At 41.1% G+C, this 15,922-nt stretch overlaps 1 long non-coding RNA gene across 1 annotated transcript in view; it reads left to right on the top strand.

Moving 5' to 3' along the window:
- LOC147821487 (uncharacterized) overlaps nucleotides 1-15,175 on the top strand; it is a 108,900-nt gene extending 93,725 nt beyond the window's left edge. Inside the window, exons 2-3 of the long non-coding RNA XR_015446893.1 lie at nucleotides 4,811-5,043; nucleotides 5,858-15,175. This is a non-coding gene — a long non-coding RNA (uncharacterized LOC147821487). The remainder of the gene's footprint in view (nucleotides 1-4,810; nucleotides 5,044-5,857) is intronic.
- Nucleotides 15,176-15,922: the final 747 nt, after the last annotated feature.

Genomic DNA, 15,922 nt, shown 5'->3' with positions numbered 1-15,922 from the left:
CTGTTTTCCTAATATGTGCATTCACTTCTGTAAATTTCCCTCATAAGATTGCTTTCATTGTTACCCACAGTTTCTGATATGTTGTATTGTCATTGTCATTTAATTGAAGGAACTGTCTGATTTCTTCTTTAATTTCCTCTGTGACCCATTGGTTATTCAGAAATGTGTTGTTCAATTTCCACGTGTTTATGAAATGTCTGCAGTTTCTTTTGCTATGGATCTCCAATTTCATTGCACTATGGTGTGATAATATACAGGGGATAACTTCAATTCCTTTGCACTTACTTAAACATGTTCTATGAGTGAGTTTGTGCTCTATTTTGGAGAACGACCAGTGTGCAGCTGAAAAGAATGTGCATTCTGATTCTATGGGGTGGAACATTCTGTGAACATCTGTTAAGTTCATTTGTTGAAGAGTTAGATTGAGTTCTAGTATTTCATTACTTATTTTTTTATCTAGTTGGTCTATCTATTTGTGACAGTGGGGTATTGAGGTCCCCTACTACGATTGTGTTTGTGCATATATGACTTTCATGTCCGTTAATATTTGTTTTATATAGTTGGATGCACTAGTGTTTGGTGCATAGATATTTATGATTGTCATCATTTCCTGTTGGATTGTTCCCTTTACAGGGATGAAGCATCCTTCTTCATCTCTCTTAATCAGTGTTGGTTTGAAATCTACTTGATCTGCAAAGAAGATAGCTACTCCTGCTTTTTTTCCAGTTCCCATCGCATGGAGTATTGTTTTCCACCCTTTAACTTTCAGTCTATGAGTTTCTGTTTGAACGAAGTTTGTTTCTTGTATGCAGCATATTGTTGGATTTTGCTTCTTGACCCATTCTGCCAGTCTATTTCTTTTGATTGGTGAATTGAGACCATTGACATTGATGGTTATAACTGATACATATTGAGCTATCATTGTCATGACTTTTTCTTTTTGTTGGGTTCTCCCCCTTTATATTTAATTTCTTGTCGCACCTGATGGGTTCATTCTGCTTTTCTTCCTGGGGTTGTGATCCTCATTGTCTGTTCCTAGGATATTGTCTAAAATGTTTTGGAGTGCAGGTTTGGTATTCATGAAGTTCCTAAGGTACTCTTTGTCATGAAAGTATCTTATTACTCCATCCATTTTGAAAGATAGTTTTGCAGGGTATCTGGGTTGGAAGCTGTTTTCCTTTAGGGCTTGGAATACATCACTCCAAGCTCATCTTGCCTTGAGGGTTTGTGTTGAGAAGTCTGCTGTGATTCTGATGGGCTTTCCTTTGTCTGTGATTTATTTCTTTTCTCTAACTGCTTGTAGAATTTTGTTCTTCTGTTGAGTTTCTGGAATCTTAACAACTATATGCCTATGTGTAGATTTTTTTTGATCAAGGGTAGTTGACATCCTATATGCCTCACTTCTCTGTATGTGAAGTTCTTTTCCCTTTGCTGGGGAAGTTTTCTGCCATTACTTCTGTGAACAGTGTTTTTATGTCATCTGCACTCTCTCCTCTTTCTTCATTGACTCCAATCAGTCTTAAGTTATTCTTCTTTGCATTGTCTAGCAGCTGCTGGATTGATTTTTCATGTTCCCTTACAATTTTGAAGAAATTTTTCTTTTCCTGGCCACCCATTGCAATCTTATCTTCTACGTCTGAAATTCTGTCCTCACATTGGCTCATTCTGCTGTGTAGACTTATGGACTCCGTTTGTTTTCTATATTGGGATTCCACCATGTTCCTCAGTTCCTCTCTAGATTTATTAATTATGTCTTGCACTATGAGCACATTCTCTCCTGTTATCTGAGAAATTATTTTTGATTTCATTTTTTCCCAGATCCTCTTTTATTGCCGGTTTAGGGAGTCCAGGTGGTTGAGTATCAGAGTGTTCCATCTCATTTCCCTTTGGGGTTGCTGTAGGTGATCTGGAAGTTTGGTTTTGAGACTTGTTTATGTCTCTTTTCATTTCAACCAGGGTGTGGGATGGTGCTATTGGTGCCCTCCCAGCTCACCTGCTCTGGGCTTGGAGCGGTGGAATGGGGACTCAGAAGCCCCTACCTCTAGGCTGGGAGTGGTATAACGACAGCCCAGAAACACCTACTTCTGGGCTGGGAGCAGTGGAATGGCAGGCCAGAAGCCCCTTCCTCTGGGCTGTGAGCAGTGGAATGGTGGCCTAGAAGCACCTTCCTATGGGCTGGGAGTGGTGGAACGGCAGCCCAGAAGCCCCTACCTCTGGGCTGTGAGCAGTGGATCCTATAAGATGTCTTTGTTCATCTTTACTTCATGTTTTTCTAGGAACTAGTCCTCTTTTTATTTTTTCCTATCATTGGATGCTGTCTCTAGATATGTGTTGGTTCTGCTATTTCTGGAGTCACCTTGTTATAATTTAAATCTAAAATATCTCCCTGTAGTCTCATGTGTTTAAAGGTGGGGCTTTTGGAAGGTGATTAGATCATCGTGGGGGGTTACTTATCAGTGGATAAGCTTGATGTGCCATTAGGAGGTGGCGCTGAGTCCCCTGCTTGACTCAGAAGGATATATTCTTGCTCTGGCTCCTCCCTTGTCTCTCTGCTTTCTGGCTGCCATGGGGTGATCAGCTGTCCTCTGGCATGCCAGTTTACCATGATACTTCTTCCCTGGAGCCAATCAACCATGGTTTGAATGAACTGAAATCATACGCCAAATTGAACTTCTTCTGTTTAAGTTAGGGGTGTCAGTTATTATGTCTCAGTAACCATAAAATGACTAATACATGCCTTCAAAGGGGCAGCAGGGGAATTTCCACAAGACAGTGTCTCCAACTATTCTGAGATGAGCTGGCTGGGGTCACAAAGAAAGCACCTGTAATCCTTGCACTTTGGAACTTTAAGCAGGAGAATCCTAAGCTCAAGATGAGCCTGGGCAATTTAGCAAGACCGTATCTCAAAATTTAAAATATACCTGAGTTAAACCCTCAAAAATGCTAAACGTACCATTATAGTAGTTGGTCCCCAGTGCTTATTAGGGAACTTAGTACAGAGGATGGACAGATGTTCATGATCTACCTTCCTGTGTCTGCAATGAGGGGGTCAGGACATAGAGTAGAGTCTGTATGAGGGTTCCAGAGATGTGGTTCAGAGCTGGGGCTAGTTTCTTTGTGTTTTAGACAACCACCTGCACACCTTTCACAGTGCCTGAGAACATTCAAGACCCAGCCTGGCTCAGGCCTGCAAGGTAATCTCATGACTCACTGGTCATAGACCCTATTTTTTCAGGGCAGAGAAAAAAGTGGGGGAGTCGTGAGGTCCTCTGCAGTGGGATACTCCAACAAGCTGACCTGTGCTTTTACCCTATTTGTTCCATTCCTTGGAGGTACTAATACCAATGCCGGTAGCAACTGTAGGAATTTAGCTAGGAAAATGGAAACTCTCTGATGCCTGGGCCTGAATCCCTTCCAGCATTAGGTGGCTTCGCATTGAGGCAATAAATCCATGTGGGACTTCATGGCTATTTGGCTGCCATTTTATAGAGCAGATGTGGGGATGAAATGGATTCCTCAGCAGCATCTTCAAATGTAGATTTCTTTCTTTTTTTTTTTTTGGTACCAGGGATCAAACTCAGGACCTTGCTCTTTTGAAGCAGGCATGGTTCTACTGAGCTAAGTCCCTGGCCCAAATGTAGATTTTAATAGCATTTTCTCCTCTACATCAGACGACAAGATTTTTTTTGTCATTGCAGTTGAAAATCCTTTTAACTAATGAAATCAACATCTTTTTATAGAATTTCTTTACCAACTCTGCTTTCCCTCTGTCTTCAGTACTGCATTTTATTATTTCATGCCTATCCTTATTGTCCCATGAGATCTTAGTAAATAATTTGATATTATTTATGACAGATTTTGTGTTGGGATTTGGTGACAAAGAGAACCCTGGACACAACTGTAAAAGTGGTGAAGTGTTTGCCTGTTTCTTGCTCATATTTCTCTTTCTTTTCTAAGCTTCCTGAAACTTTCCCCAGACACCCAGGTCTTCAGGCTGAATGTTTTCAGCCTTGTCATTGTGGCTGATGGGATAGGCCAGTCTGGGTCTGTCCCTGCCTCATCTTCCACCCACCAACCAATGCTGATTCTACTCAGGATTCCACTGACTGCAAGGATAATATAAGGCAGTACTAACAGTCAGACAGGGAAAGTGCTGGTGACTGATGGTGCTGGGCAGAACTCCTTTCATTTCGCAAGTAGCTGAAATCTATTTATTTGCTCCTGGGCTTACCTTCACATTTTATCCTCCAATTCTCTAATCTTAAAGTCATTCTGAGATATTATTCCTTTTCTGTTTTCATTTTACTTGCAGCATTTGAACCTATATGTTAAGAAATCTAGATTGTAAGGAACACTGATAGTTCTAAAATTTTTAACATTTTCAAAATTGATCTAGTTATATGAGGCAGGATGCACTCAACTGTGAGCAACAAAGATCTGGAAATAATGGCTGAAATCAAGATGTATGTTACTTTTCTCCCTGTAAAGTAATTCTAAAAGTGGATAGCCCAGGACTTGGGAAGTGGTTGCATGATGTCAGAGGCCCAGGCTGTTCCTCTCTGCTCTGCCAGGATGGTTTCCATTCTTAGAGTGTGCTTTGTCATGGAGCTCTACACAGTCCCCTATCAGCCCCAAGCCAGTATCCTGGCCATGCTAAATCAAATGGCTGCAAGTGGGCCAGTCCTGTGCCCACCTACAGTGTTGGGGTTTTGTTGTCAAGAAAGAAGGGGTGAATGAATACTGGAAAGGAAACAGGAGACTCTGTGACAATTTCAGGTTTTGAAATTATGAAACTTATGTACACTTATAGTGGGAAGATGCAGAAAATGTAGGAAAGTAGAAAGAGGAGTCCCGCAGAACATGCCAAATCAGCCCGCTGCAGACAGGCAGATCTGTGCACGCCCTACTGAGGTCCTGAGTCACACAGAAGATGCTAAATCACCCCGCTGCAGACAGGCAGCCATCTGGTTCCACACTACAAAGACACAGAGGACACCAGACCACCAGACCACTGTACTGATTCCTGCTGCTCCCAGCCCAGAGGTAGGGACTTCTGAGCCGCCATCCCACTGCTCCTGGTCCAGAGGAAGGGGTTTCTCAGTCATCATCCCTCCAGCTGCTCCCAGCCCAGAGGAAAGGGCTTTTGGGCCACCTTCTGTCCCGCTGCTCCTGGCCCAGAGGAAGGGGCTTCTGAGCTGCCATCCCACTGCTCCTGGTCCAGAGGAAGGGGCTTCCCGGCCACCATCCTTCCCACTGCTCCCAGCCCACAGGAAAGGGCTTTTGGGTCACCATCCCTACTGCTGCTCCCGGCCCCTGTCCCACCTCACCCAGCTCAGAGGAGGTAATCCATGCAGGTGCTAACAGCCCCCCACCCCAGTCGAAATGAGAAAACACGTAAATAAGTTTCAAAACCAGACTTCCAGATCACCTACAGCAACCCCAAAGGGAAATGAGATGGAACCCTCTGATACTCAACCACCTGGACCCACTGATGTGGAGAGCGGTGTTAGCCATAGAGGCTCCATGTTAAATCTTACCCTCCATTGTACAGAGCAAGGAGACTATGTAACGAGGAACTGCGTCCTTGCCAAATTAGATGTTTACCTTCAGAAATTGTCCTGGAACATGATGAACATTTTGTAAACCCGAGAAACAAGAAAGCCCATGAGGGTGGGGAATTTCCAAAGAACTAGAGAACAAGGAAGCAGGTGTCTTTGGATAAGGGTCGTGATTAATAACCAAACTCACCTGTAAAAAAAGGGGAGGAGAATAAAAAAGCGCAGCGGCAGTCTCTCTGGGAGGCTCCCGACTCTATCTCTGCGTCTTTCTTTTTCTTCATCCTCACTCCCCCATTCAGGTGCTGTTCGACAAGTGACGGCTGGCTCCCTTACAGGTGGCTCCCGAACAGGGACCTGAATACGGGGGACCATAGTGAAGGACACCACGGATCGTGAGCTCAGATAAGTAAATTAAGGGTGGTGAATACACTCAGGAGTAACAAGATGTCTATTGGTAATAGCCGAATGCTTTTTGAACATATGCTTAAAAATATGCTTTGCGCTCGTGGAGTAAAGGTAGGGCATCAACAATTATGTAATTTTTTAGAATTTGTAGAGAAAGTTTGTCCTTGGTTCTCTGAAGAAGGCACAGTAGATTTAGAAGTATGGAATAAGGTGGGAAGGCAACTTCAGGACTATTACGATGGTCATGGACCCACTAAAATCCCTATAGATGCTTTTAGTTTATGGGCTTTAATTAGAGATAGTTTGGATCCTCGGTATGAGGAAGAGAGGGTTGAAGGACCCTCCTCAAGTCCTTCCTCAGAGGAGCCTGACAAGGCTGGTGTTCCCGAGGTTGTCCCTCCGCCTCCTATAGAAAGTGGAACTAAGCCATCTGCTCTGCCAGTATATGCTGATGCAGAACCTGCACTAAGGAAGGGTTTTTTTTCTGGATGAGGGACCCCTAAACCCGGGAGATGCTGATGATTTGGAAGAAGAGGCTCCTAGGTATAACAATGAGGACTCCCCCCCCACCCCCATTGTAGCTGTGGCCAGGAAAACCGAAAAATCCAGACAGCCAGCGAATGAGGACATGACCGAAAGGATTACTAGATTGGAAAAGAGATTGGAGTCTCATTGTCAGCAGTGGCAGACAGGCTTAACGGTGGAAGAGGAAGACCAGAAGACTCAGGGCGAGGGAGGAATAGTTCCTAGTATAATTGCTGGTCTCGATCCCCCACTGGTTGCAGGTCCAAGATTAATGAAAAAAACTGACCCTCTTATAGCCATGATCAAACATCCCCCAGGACCCAGGCCTTTGTCTGTCAGTTCTCGGTCTCTGTCGCCATTACAAGCTACCCTGCAACATGCGGTTGACAGAGGGGAAGATACCCAGGGCTTTCATTTAGCTTGTCCAGTATTTGAGGAAGCTGATGCTCAAAGGAATATGGTCAGAATCCATCGGCTGATATCTTTTAAGCAACTCAAAGAGTTAAAAATGGCATGTGCGCAATATGGCCCTACCTCACCTTTTACTCAGGCTATGTTAGAATCATTGAGCATGGAGGCGCTGCCTCCCGGAGATTGGAAACAGCTTGCTAAGGCATGCCTCTCTGGGGGAGATTACCTCCTTTGGAAAACAGAATTTTCTGAGGAGTGTCAAAGAACAGCTGAATTAAATCGGGATAATAGAAATGATATTGATTATGACATGCTGGCAGGAGAAGGGCAATATGCAGACCTCGCCAATCACATTACCCTGGATGTGTAGATAACCATATCCCCAAGGATAAATTATTGCAATTTGTTAATATTCATGCTTTGGTGTTTCCCAAGATTATGAAACAGGAACCCATAAAAAATGCTCAAGTGGTTTTCACTGATGGGTCTTCCAATGGTATTGCGGCATATGTTATTCAGGGAAAGCCACAGATTGTTCATACTGCCCCCACCTCTGCTCAGATTGTTGAGCTTCATGCCATCGCTGTGGTATTTGAACTTTTGGCCCATTATTCTTTTAATTAGTATACAGATAGTCATTATATTGTTAAAGCTTTACAGGTGCTTGAAACAGTTGCTTATATTGATGCTGCCAATAATCAAATACAGGCGCTCTCTGCTCAGATACAATGGTGCATACATGTCCGGACCTGTCCTTGTTATGTGGGTCACATTAGGGCTCATTCTGGGCTTCCCGGACCCCTGGCAAAGGGAAATGATCTCGCGGATCAGGCTACACAGCTAGTAGCTTTCAGTCAATTGGAATTAGCTCAGCAGTCTCACGATCTACATCATCAAAATAGCCACAGCTTAAGGAAGCAATTCCATATAACTTGAGAAGCCGCTCGACAAATAGTTAAGCAATGTTCTGCCTGTCCTATACATCATTCTGTCCCTCATTATGGGGTAAATCCCTGCGGCCTTAAACCTAATCAGTTATGGCAAATGGATGTTACCCATATTGCTGAATATGGAAAACAGAAATATATACATGTAAGTATTGATACCTTTTCGGGATTTATTATGGCAACTGCCCAAACTGGAGAAGCTACGAAGCATGTGATAGCCCATTGTTTGCTTCGCCACAACTGGGGTCCCTGTCGTTCTTAAAACTGATAATGGCATGGGATATACTAGTAAAGCTTTTCAAATCTTTTGTAAACAGATGGGTATCACCCATAAGACAGATATTCCTTATAACCCACAAGGTCAAGGGATTGTGGAAAGAGCCCATGGTGCTCTAAAAAAACAATTGCAAAAAATAAAAAAGGGGGAGTTATACCCTTTATCCCCACAGAATTATTTACATCATGCTCTCTTCATCCTGAACTTTTTGATTGTGGATGCTTATGGATTGACTGCAGCAGAATGGCTGTGGCATCCTAAAACTAAATCATCGTATGTTCAAGTGAGGTGGAAAGATCCCTTCACGGGTGTATGGAGTGGCCCCGACCCGGTATTAATATGGGGACGAGGGCATGTTTGTGTTTTTCCGCAGGACGCTGAAGGTGCCAGGTGGCTGCCTGAAAGATTGGTCCATTTTGCGGGAAATTCTCCTGCCCCTTAGGATGATCCCGACAACTGTCCTGCTGATAAATCTAATGATGACATTTAATGAGAAGGTTTATTGGACTTATGTACCTGATCCACCTGTTGTACATCCAACGAGCTGAAAAAAATGGAGAAGTAATGGTATGGGTGAACAATACCATGCTGTTGGATGAGCCGGTGGCACCTGACAAGAAAGAGGTCCAATTGTTCAACTATAAGGGATCAGAAACCAGAATCCCCATATGTTTCTTCAAACTCAACAGAACTGATTGTATAAGACTGAGCACTCGCACCCTGGCGGGAAGGCAGGTAGATCAATGCAAAGGCAGGATCACTGGAGTCCATCTACATCTACCTGTGGGTATAGAGACCACTGGTGTAGTGCCTCCAACTTTTAATGCTCCAATGGGACTGTTCCATAGAAGAGATGTGTGGCGGGTGCCCCTGTGAGATATAATATTACTGGACTTGATACTTATGTTTTGGACTGGTCTGAAAATTCTTGTCATCCCAAAAGAAATGTCACTGCATGTGTCATGTGCTCTTAGGTATTGCTTGTAGGAAATATTAGTGTTCAGAAAGATTATGATTATTATAATGTAATTTACTTCAATTGTCAAATAAGCAATTGTGTCACCCGAACAGAAAATCAGATAATGGTTTTGCGAATGTGTTCTTAGATTTGGATATTATAGATCTCCAAAATGCAGAACCCCTAAAATTTGATGCAGCCCAGGCTGCACAGGATTTTATCGAACAAATTAGAAAAGTTCTTCCATCTACATCTGCATTTACGCTGTAACTCATTTCCATAGTAATTATTGGAGGAGGGCTGCCTCTTAGATGCATGATCCTTCCGGCACTACTACAGATGTTTATGCATTCTTTAATGAGGATGGCTGGAAGTATTCATGGTCTACAATCACATGCTACACTGCCTAAACCCATGGTGTAATTCCCTGCAGAGGCTGAGAGTCAATGACGGGTAAGAGGAATACAGGAAATCACCAACCTAAGACAGAGCAAGAGTACTGTGATGCTCTTGACTCTATGACGGGTAAGGGATTTCTTTATATTCCTCACCTAAGACAGGAACAGCCTGTCTGCGTGATCAAGGGACCTTGATCATAATATATAAAACGGGGAGATGTGGAGAGTGGTGTTAGCCATAGAGGCTCCATGTTAAATCTTACCCTCCATTGTATAGAGCAAGGAGACTATGTTATGAGGAACCGCGTCCTTGCCAAATTAGATATTTACCTTCAGAAATTGTCCTGGAACACGAGGAATGTTTTATAAACCCGAGAAACAAGAAAGCCCATGAGGGTGGGGAATTTCCAAAGAACTAGAGAACAAGGAAGCAGGTGTCTTTGGATAAGGGTCATGATTAATAACCAAACTCACCTGTGAAAAAAAGGGGAGGAGAATAAAAAAGCACAGCAGCAGTCTCACTGGGAGGCTCCCAACTCTATCTCTGCATCTTTCTTTTTCTTCATCCTCACTCCCCAATTCAGGTGCTGTTCAACAAGTGACAGTTGGCTCCGTCACACTGAATTAGCAACAAAAGGGGATCTGGAAAAAATGAAATCAGAAATAATTTCTCAGATAACAGGCGAAATTGTGCCCCTAGTGCAAGACTTCATTAATAAATCTAGAGAGGAGCTCAGGAACATGATGGAATCCCAACATAGGAAACAAATAGAATCCATAAAACAGATGCAAATAGATTTCCAGGACATGAAAAACTCCATTGAAACTCTACACAGCAGAATGAGCCAATGTGAGGACAGAATTTCAGATATAGAAGATAAGATTGCAGTTAGTGACCAGGAAAAGAAAAATTGCTTCAAAATTATAAGGGAACATGAGAAATCAATCCAGCAGCTGCTACATGATGCAAAGAAGAATAGCATAAGACTGATTGGGCTCAATGAAGAAACAGGAGAGAGTGCAGATGACATAAAAAATCTCTTCACAGAAATAATGGCAAAAAGCTTCCCAAGCAGAGGAAAAGAGCTTCACATACAGATAAGTGAGGCATATGGGACTCCAAATAGCCTTGATCAAAAAAGATCTACACATAGGCATATAATTGTTAAGATTCCAGAAACACAACAGAAGAACAAAGTTGTGCAAGCAGTTAGAGAAAAGAAACAAATCACATACAAAGGAAAGCCCATCAGAATCACAGCAGACTTCTCAATGCAAACCCTCAAGGCAAGAAGAGCTTGGAGTGATGTACTTCAAGCCCTAAAGGAAAACAGACTCCAACCCAGATTGATGTACCCTGCAAAACTATCTTTCAAAATGGATGGAGAAGTAAGATACTTTCATGACAAAGAGTACCTTAGCAACTTCGTGAATACCAAACCAACACGCCAAAGAATTTTACACAATATCCTGGGAACAGACATTGATGTTCACAACCCCAGGAAGCAAAGCAGAATGAGCCCATCTGGCATGACAAGAAATTAAATGTAAAGGGGGAGAACCCAACAAAAAGAAAAAGTCATGGCAATGACAAGTCAATACGTTTCAGTTATAACCATCAATGTTAATGGTCTCAATTCACCAAACAAAAGAAATACACTGGCAGAATGGGTCAAGAACCAAAATCCAACAATATGCTGCATACAAGAAACACACTTAATTCTAAAGGAAACTCATAGACTGAAAGTTAAAGGGTGGAAAATAATACTGCATGTGACGGGAACCCCCCAAAAAGCAGGAGTAGCTATCCTCTTGGCAGATCAAGTAGATTTCAAACCAACACTGATTAAGAGAGATGAAGAAGGACACTACCTCCTTGTAAAGGGAAGAATCCAAGAGGAAGAGATGAAATCATAAATATCTATGCACCAAACACTAGTGCAACCAACTATATAAAACAAATACTAATGGACATGAAAAGTCATATATGCAGTAATACAATTGTAGTGGGGGACCTCAACACCCCACTGTCACAAATAGATAGATCCACTAGACTAAAAATAAGTAATGAAATACTAGAACTCAATCGAACTCTTGATCAAATGAACTTAACAGATGTTTACAGAGTCTTCCACCCCACAAAAACAGAATACACATTCTTCTCAGCTGCACATGGGTCATTCTCCAAAATAGACTGCATACTCACACATAGAACATGTTTAAGTAAGTGCAAAGGAATTGAAGTTATCCCCTGTATATTATCAGACCATAGTGTGATGAAATTGGAGATCCATAGCAAAAGAAACTCAAAAAATTTCATAATCACGTGGAAATTGAACAACACACTTCTGAATAACCAATGGGTCACAGAGGAAATTAAAGAAGAAATCAGACAGTTCCTTCAATTAAATGACAATGACAATACAACATATCGGAATCTATGGGACACAATGAAAGCAGTCTTATGAGGGAAATTCATAGCAGGGAACACACATATTAGGAAAACAGAACGAGCCCAATTAAACAACCTGATGCTGAACCTCAAGCTTCTAGAAAAAGAAGAGCAGGACAACCCCAAAGCTCATACAAGGGAGGAAATTATAAAGATCAGAGGAGAAATCAATGCAATGGACACTAAGAGAATGATACAAAAATCAATGAAGCCAAGAGTTGGTTCTTTAAAAGAATTAACAAAATTGACAAACCCTTAGCCAGCCTTGTGAGAAAGAGGAAAGAAAAGGCCCAAATCCATGCAATTAGGATTGAAAAGGGTGAAACTACAACAGACCCAGCAGAAATCCAGAGGATCATCAATACCTACTTCCAGAACCTATACACCAATAAGATGGACAACACGGAAGAAATGGACAGATTCCTAGATGCATATGAATTACCAAAGTTGAATGAAGAGGAACTAAAAATTCTGAACAATCCAATATCAACCAATGAAATTGAAAATGTAATTAAAAACTTATCAACCAAGAAAAGCCCGGGCCCTGCTGGCTTCACTGCTGAATTCTACAAGACATTTAGAGAGGAACTGCTGCCACTACTGTTTAAACTCTTCAATGAAATTGAAAGGGAAGCAATACTCCCAAATTCATTCCTGGAAGCAAGCATCACCTTGATCCCCAAAGCAGAGAAAGACCCAACTGAAAAAGAGAACTATAGGCCAATCTCACTAATGAATATAGATGCAAAAATCCTTAATAAGATACTGGCAAACAGAATGCAGAAGATCATCAAGAAGATCATACACCCTGATCAAGTGGGATTCATCCCAGGGATGCAGGGATGCTTCAATATATGAAAATCAATCAATGTAATACATTATATCAACAGAGCCAAGGGCAAAATCATATGATTCTCTCCATAGATGCAGAAAAAGCATTTGACAAAATCCAGAATGCATTTATGATAAAAACCCTACAAAAAATTGGAATAGATGGTCTCTACCTCAAACTGATAGAAGCCATCTATGAAAAACCAACAGCCAGTATCATCGTAAATGGTCAAAAACTGAAATCCTTCACACTAAAATCAAGAACAAGACAAGGATGTTCTCTATCACCACTCTTGTTCAATATAGTTCTGGAAACATTAGCCACAGCAATTAGACAAGAGAAAGAAATAAAAGGAATAAAGATAGGAAATGAAGAAGTGAAATTGTCATTATTTGCAGATGACATGATACTCTAAATAGAAGACCCGGAGAACTCCACCAAAAGTCTTCTAGACTTAATAACCAAATTCAGTCAAGTAGCTGGTTACAAGGTCAACACACAAAAATCAATAGCTTTCCTCTACACCAATGACAGACTCACTGAGAGAGAAATAGGGCAAATAATTCCTTTCACAATAGCATCCAAATAACTGAAATATCTAGGAATCAACCTAACAAAAGAAATCAAAGACCTCTTGTCTGAAAACTATGGCACTCTGAAAAGAGAGATTGAAGATGATATCAGAAAATGGACAGACATCCCCTGCTCCTGGGTAGGAAGGATTAATATAGAGAAAATGGCCATACTTCCAAAACTGCTATATAGATTTAATGCAATTCCAATTGAGATCCCAGCAGCATACTTCATGGACATTCAGAAAACAATCCAAAAAATCATTTGGAATAAGAAGAGACCCAGAATAGCAAAAACAATTCTAGGTAACAGAGACATGGCAGGGGGTATCACAATCCCCAACCTGCAACTCTACTACAAAGCTACTGTGATAAAAACAGCATGGTACTCTCAAAGAAACAGACTTGAGGGCCAGTGGAACAGATTAGAAGATGCAGAAACAATGCCAGACACACTCAGCCATGTCATCTTCGATAAAGGAGCCAAACACCCTCACTGGAGGAAAGATAACCTCTTTAATAAATGGTGCTGGAAAAATTGGGCTTCAGCTTGCCAAAGATTAAAACTAGACCTATATCTCTCACCATGCAGTAAACTAAAATCAAAATGGATTAAAGATCTAAATATTGAAATAGAAACTTTGAACCAGTTGGAACAGAGGTTAGGTAGAACCCTTGAAGACATCAGTGTAGGAAAAGATTTTATGAACAAAACCTCAGTTGCTCTTGAACTAGGACAAACAATCAACAAGTGGGATCTCTTCTTATTAAAAGGCTTCTGTCCAGCAAGAGAAACCACCAGCAGTGTGAAGAGACAACCCACAATGTGGGAAGAAATCTTTACCTGCTCTTCCTCAGACAAAGGTCTACTATCTCAAATCTATAAAGAACTTAAAAAGATCAGACCTCCCAAATTTAAAGACCCACTCCAAAAATGGGCATCTGAAATGAACGAACATTTCTCACACAAAGAAGTAGAAATAGCAAAGAAATACAGGAAAAAATGTTCAACATCGCTGGTCATTCGAGAGATGCAAATGAAAACAATGCTGAAATTCCACTTCACTCCAGAAAGAATGGCTACTATCATGAAATCAACCCATAACAAATGCTGGTGGGGCTGTGGGGAAAGAGGAACCCTGCTCCACTGCTGGTGGGAGTGTAGACTGGTGCAAGCACTGTGGAAATCAGTATGCAGATACCTCAAAGAACTAGGACTGGAAGTCCCATTTGACCCCACTATTCCACTGTTGGGGATCTTCCCCAAAGAATTAAAAGAATCATACCACAGTGATATATGTGTGTCCATGTTCATAGCAGCACAGTTTGTGATGGCTAAAACTTGGAAACAGCCGAAATGCCCATCAACAGGAGAGTGGATAAAGAAATTGTGTGTGTGTTTTTTTTTTTCTAAAGAAAATGGAGTACTACTCAGCAATAAAAAATGAGAAATTAGAGGCATTTACAGCTAAGTGGATGCACATTGAGGTGATACTCTTAAGTGAAATACATAGGGCACACATGTATAAATACCGAATAGTTTCTCTGGTGTGAGAAACTGAAAGTGTAAATAAGGACTAAATGTATAATATGTAATGTGAAATAGGAAGAAAAGGGGCAAAGGGGAAGGAAGTGGGAGGGCTAGGGGAAAGGATAGAAGGGAATGGGATTAATATGAGAAAATGGAAAAATAGGAACAAAATCTTTGTAAATAGGGAGGAATGGAGTGGTTGAAGGGAGGGCTGGGCAAGGGTGAAAAATAAGAACCAAGAGAGATTATGTAAAGGTGCAAATTTCCAACGATGAATGTCATTATATTGTATACCTAAAATGTACCAATGATTAGAATGAATAATCGATAATGTAAAATAGGAAGAAAACGTCCAAAGGGGTAGGGGTAGTGGGAGGGGCAGGGGAAAGGAAAGAAGGGAAAGGAAAAATGATGAGAAATGGCAAAAATGGAAATAAAGTCTTTGTAAATGGGGAAGGGTGGAGGGCGTGAAGGGAGGGCTAGGAATGGGGAAAAAATAAGAACCAAGATGCATTATATAAAGGTATAATTCCCAATGAGAAATGTAATTGTGTTGTATACCTACAATGTACCAATAAAAGAATTTAATATAAAAAAAAAGAAAGTAAAAAGAGGACCCACAGAGGACTCAACATTTTGATCTCATCTTTCCTTTTCTTTTTCTTCACTCTACTTCCATAATTTCAATCTTTATAGATTGGTGAGAAAAGTTGGGTTAATAGATGACTTTAACAGCAGAAATAACTGAAATGGGCTTCCAGTTTATGGATTGTTTCTTCACAATTAAAAATTTTTTATATTTGCTCTAATATGTCTTTGTACTTATTCGACTTCCTGCCTATCATCAACCCACCTTATCTTTTGAAGCATTTTAAAGTAGCAGGTCTGAGTAATTTAAGACATAAATACTTAAAATGTTTATCATATACTGGAGTACGATTTTTACTTCTATTTTGAGGTAAAATTAAATACAGTGAAATTCACATGCTTTAAATTTAATGTTTATATAACTTTTTAATTTTATTGGTGCATTTTAGGTATACAATATAATGACTT

The sequence above is a fragment of the Heterocephalus glaber genome, unplaced genomic scaffold (assembly GCF_053883595.1).
Source record: "Heterocephalus glaber isolate CG9 unplaced genomic scaffold, H.glaber_assembly_v1.0 deba00001733, whole genome shotgun sequence".
NCBI classification, from domain to species: Eukaryota; Metazoa; Chordata; class Mammalia; order Rodentia; family Bathyergidae; genus Heterocephalus; species Heterocephalus glaber.
Note: the sequence above shows the minus strand (reverse complement) of the source record. Positions and strands in the feature narration are given on the sequence as shown.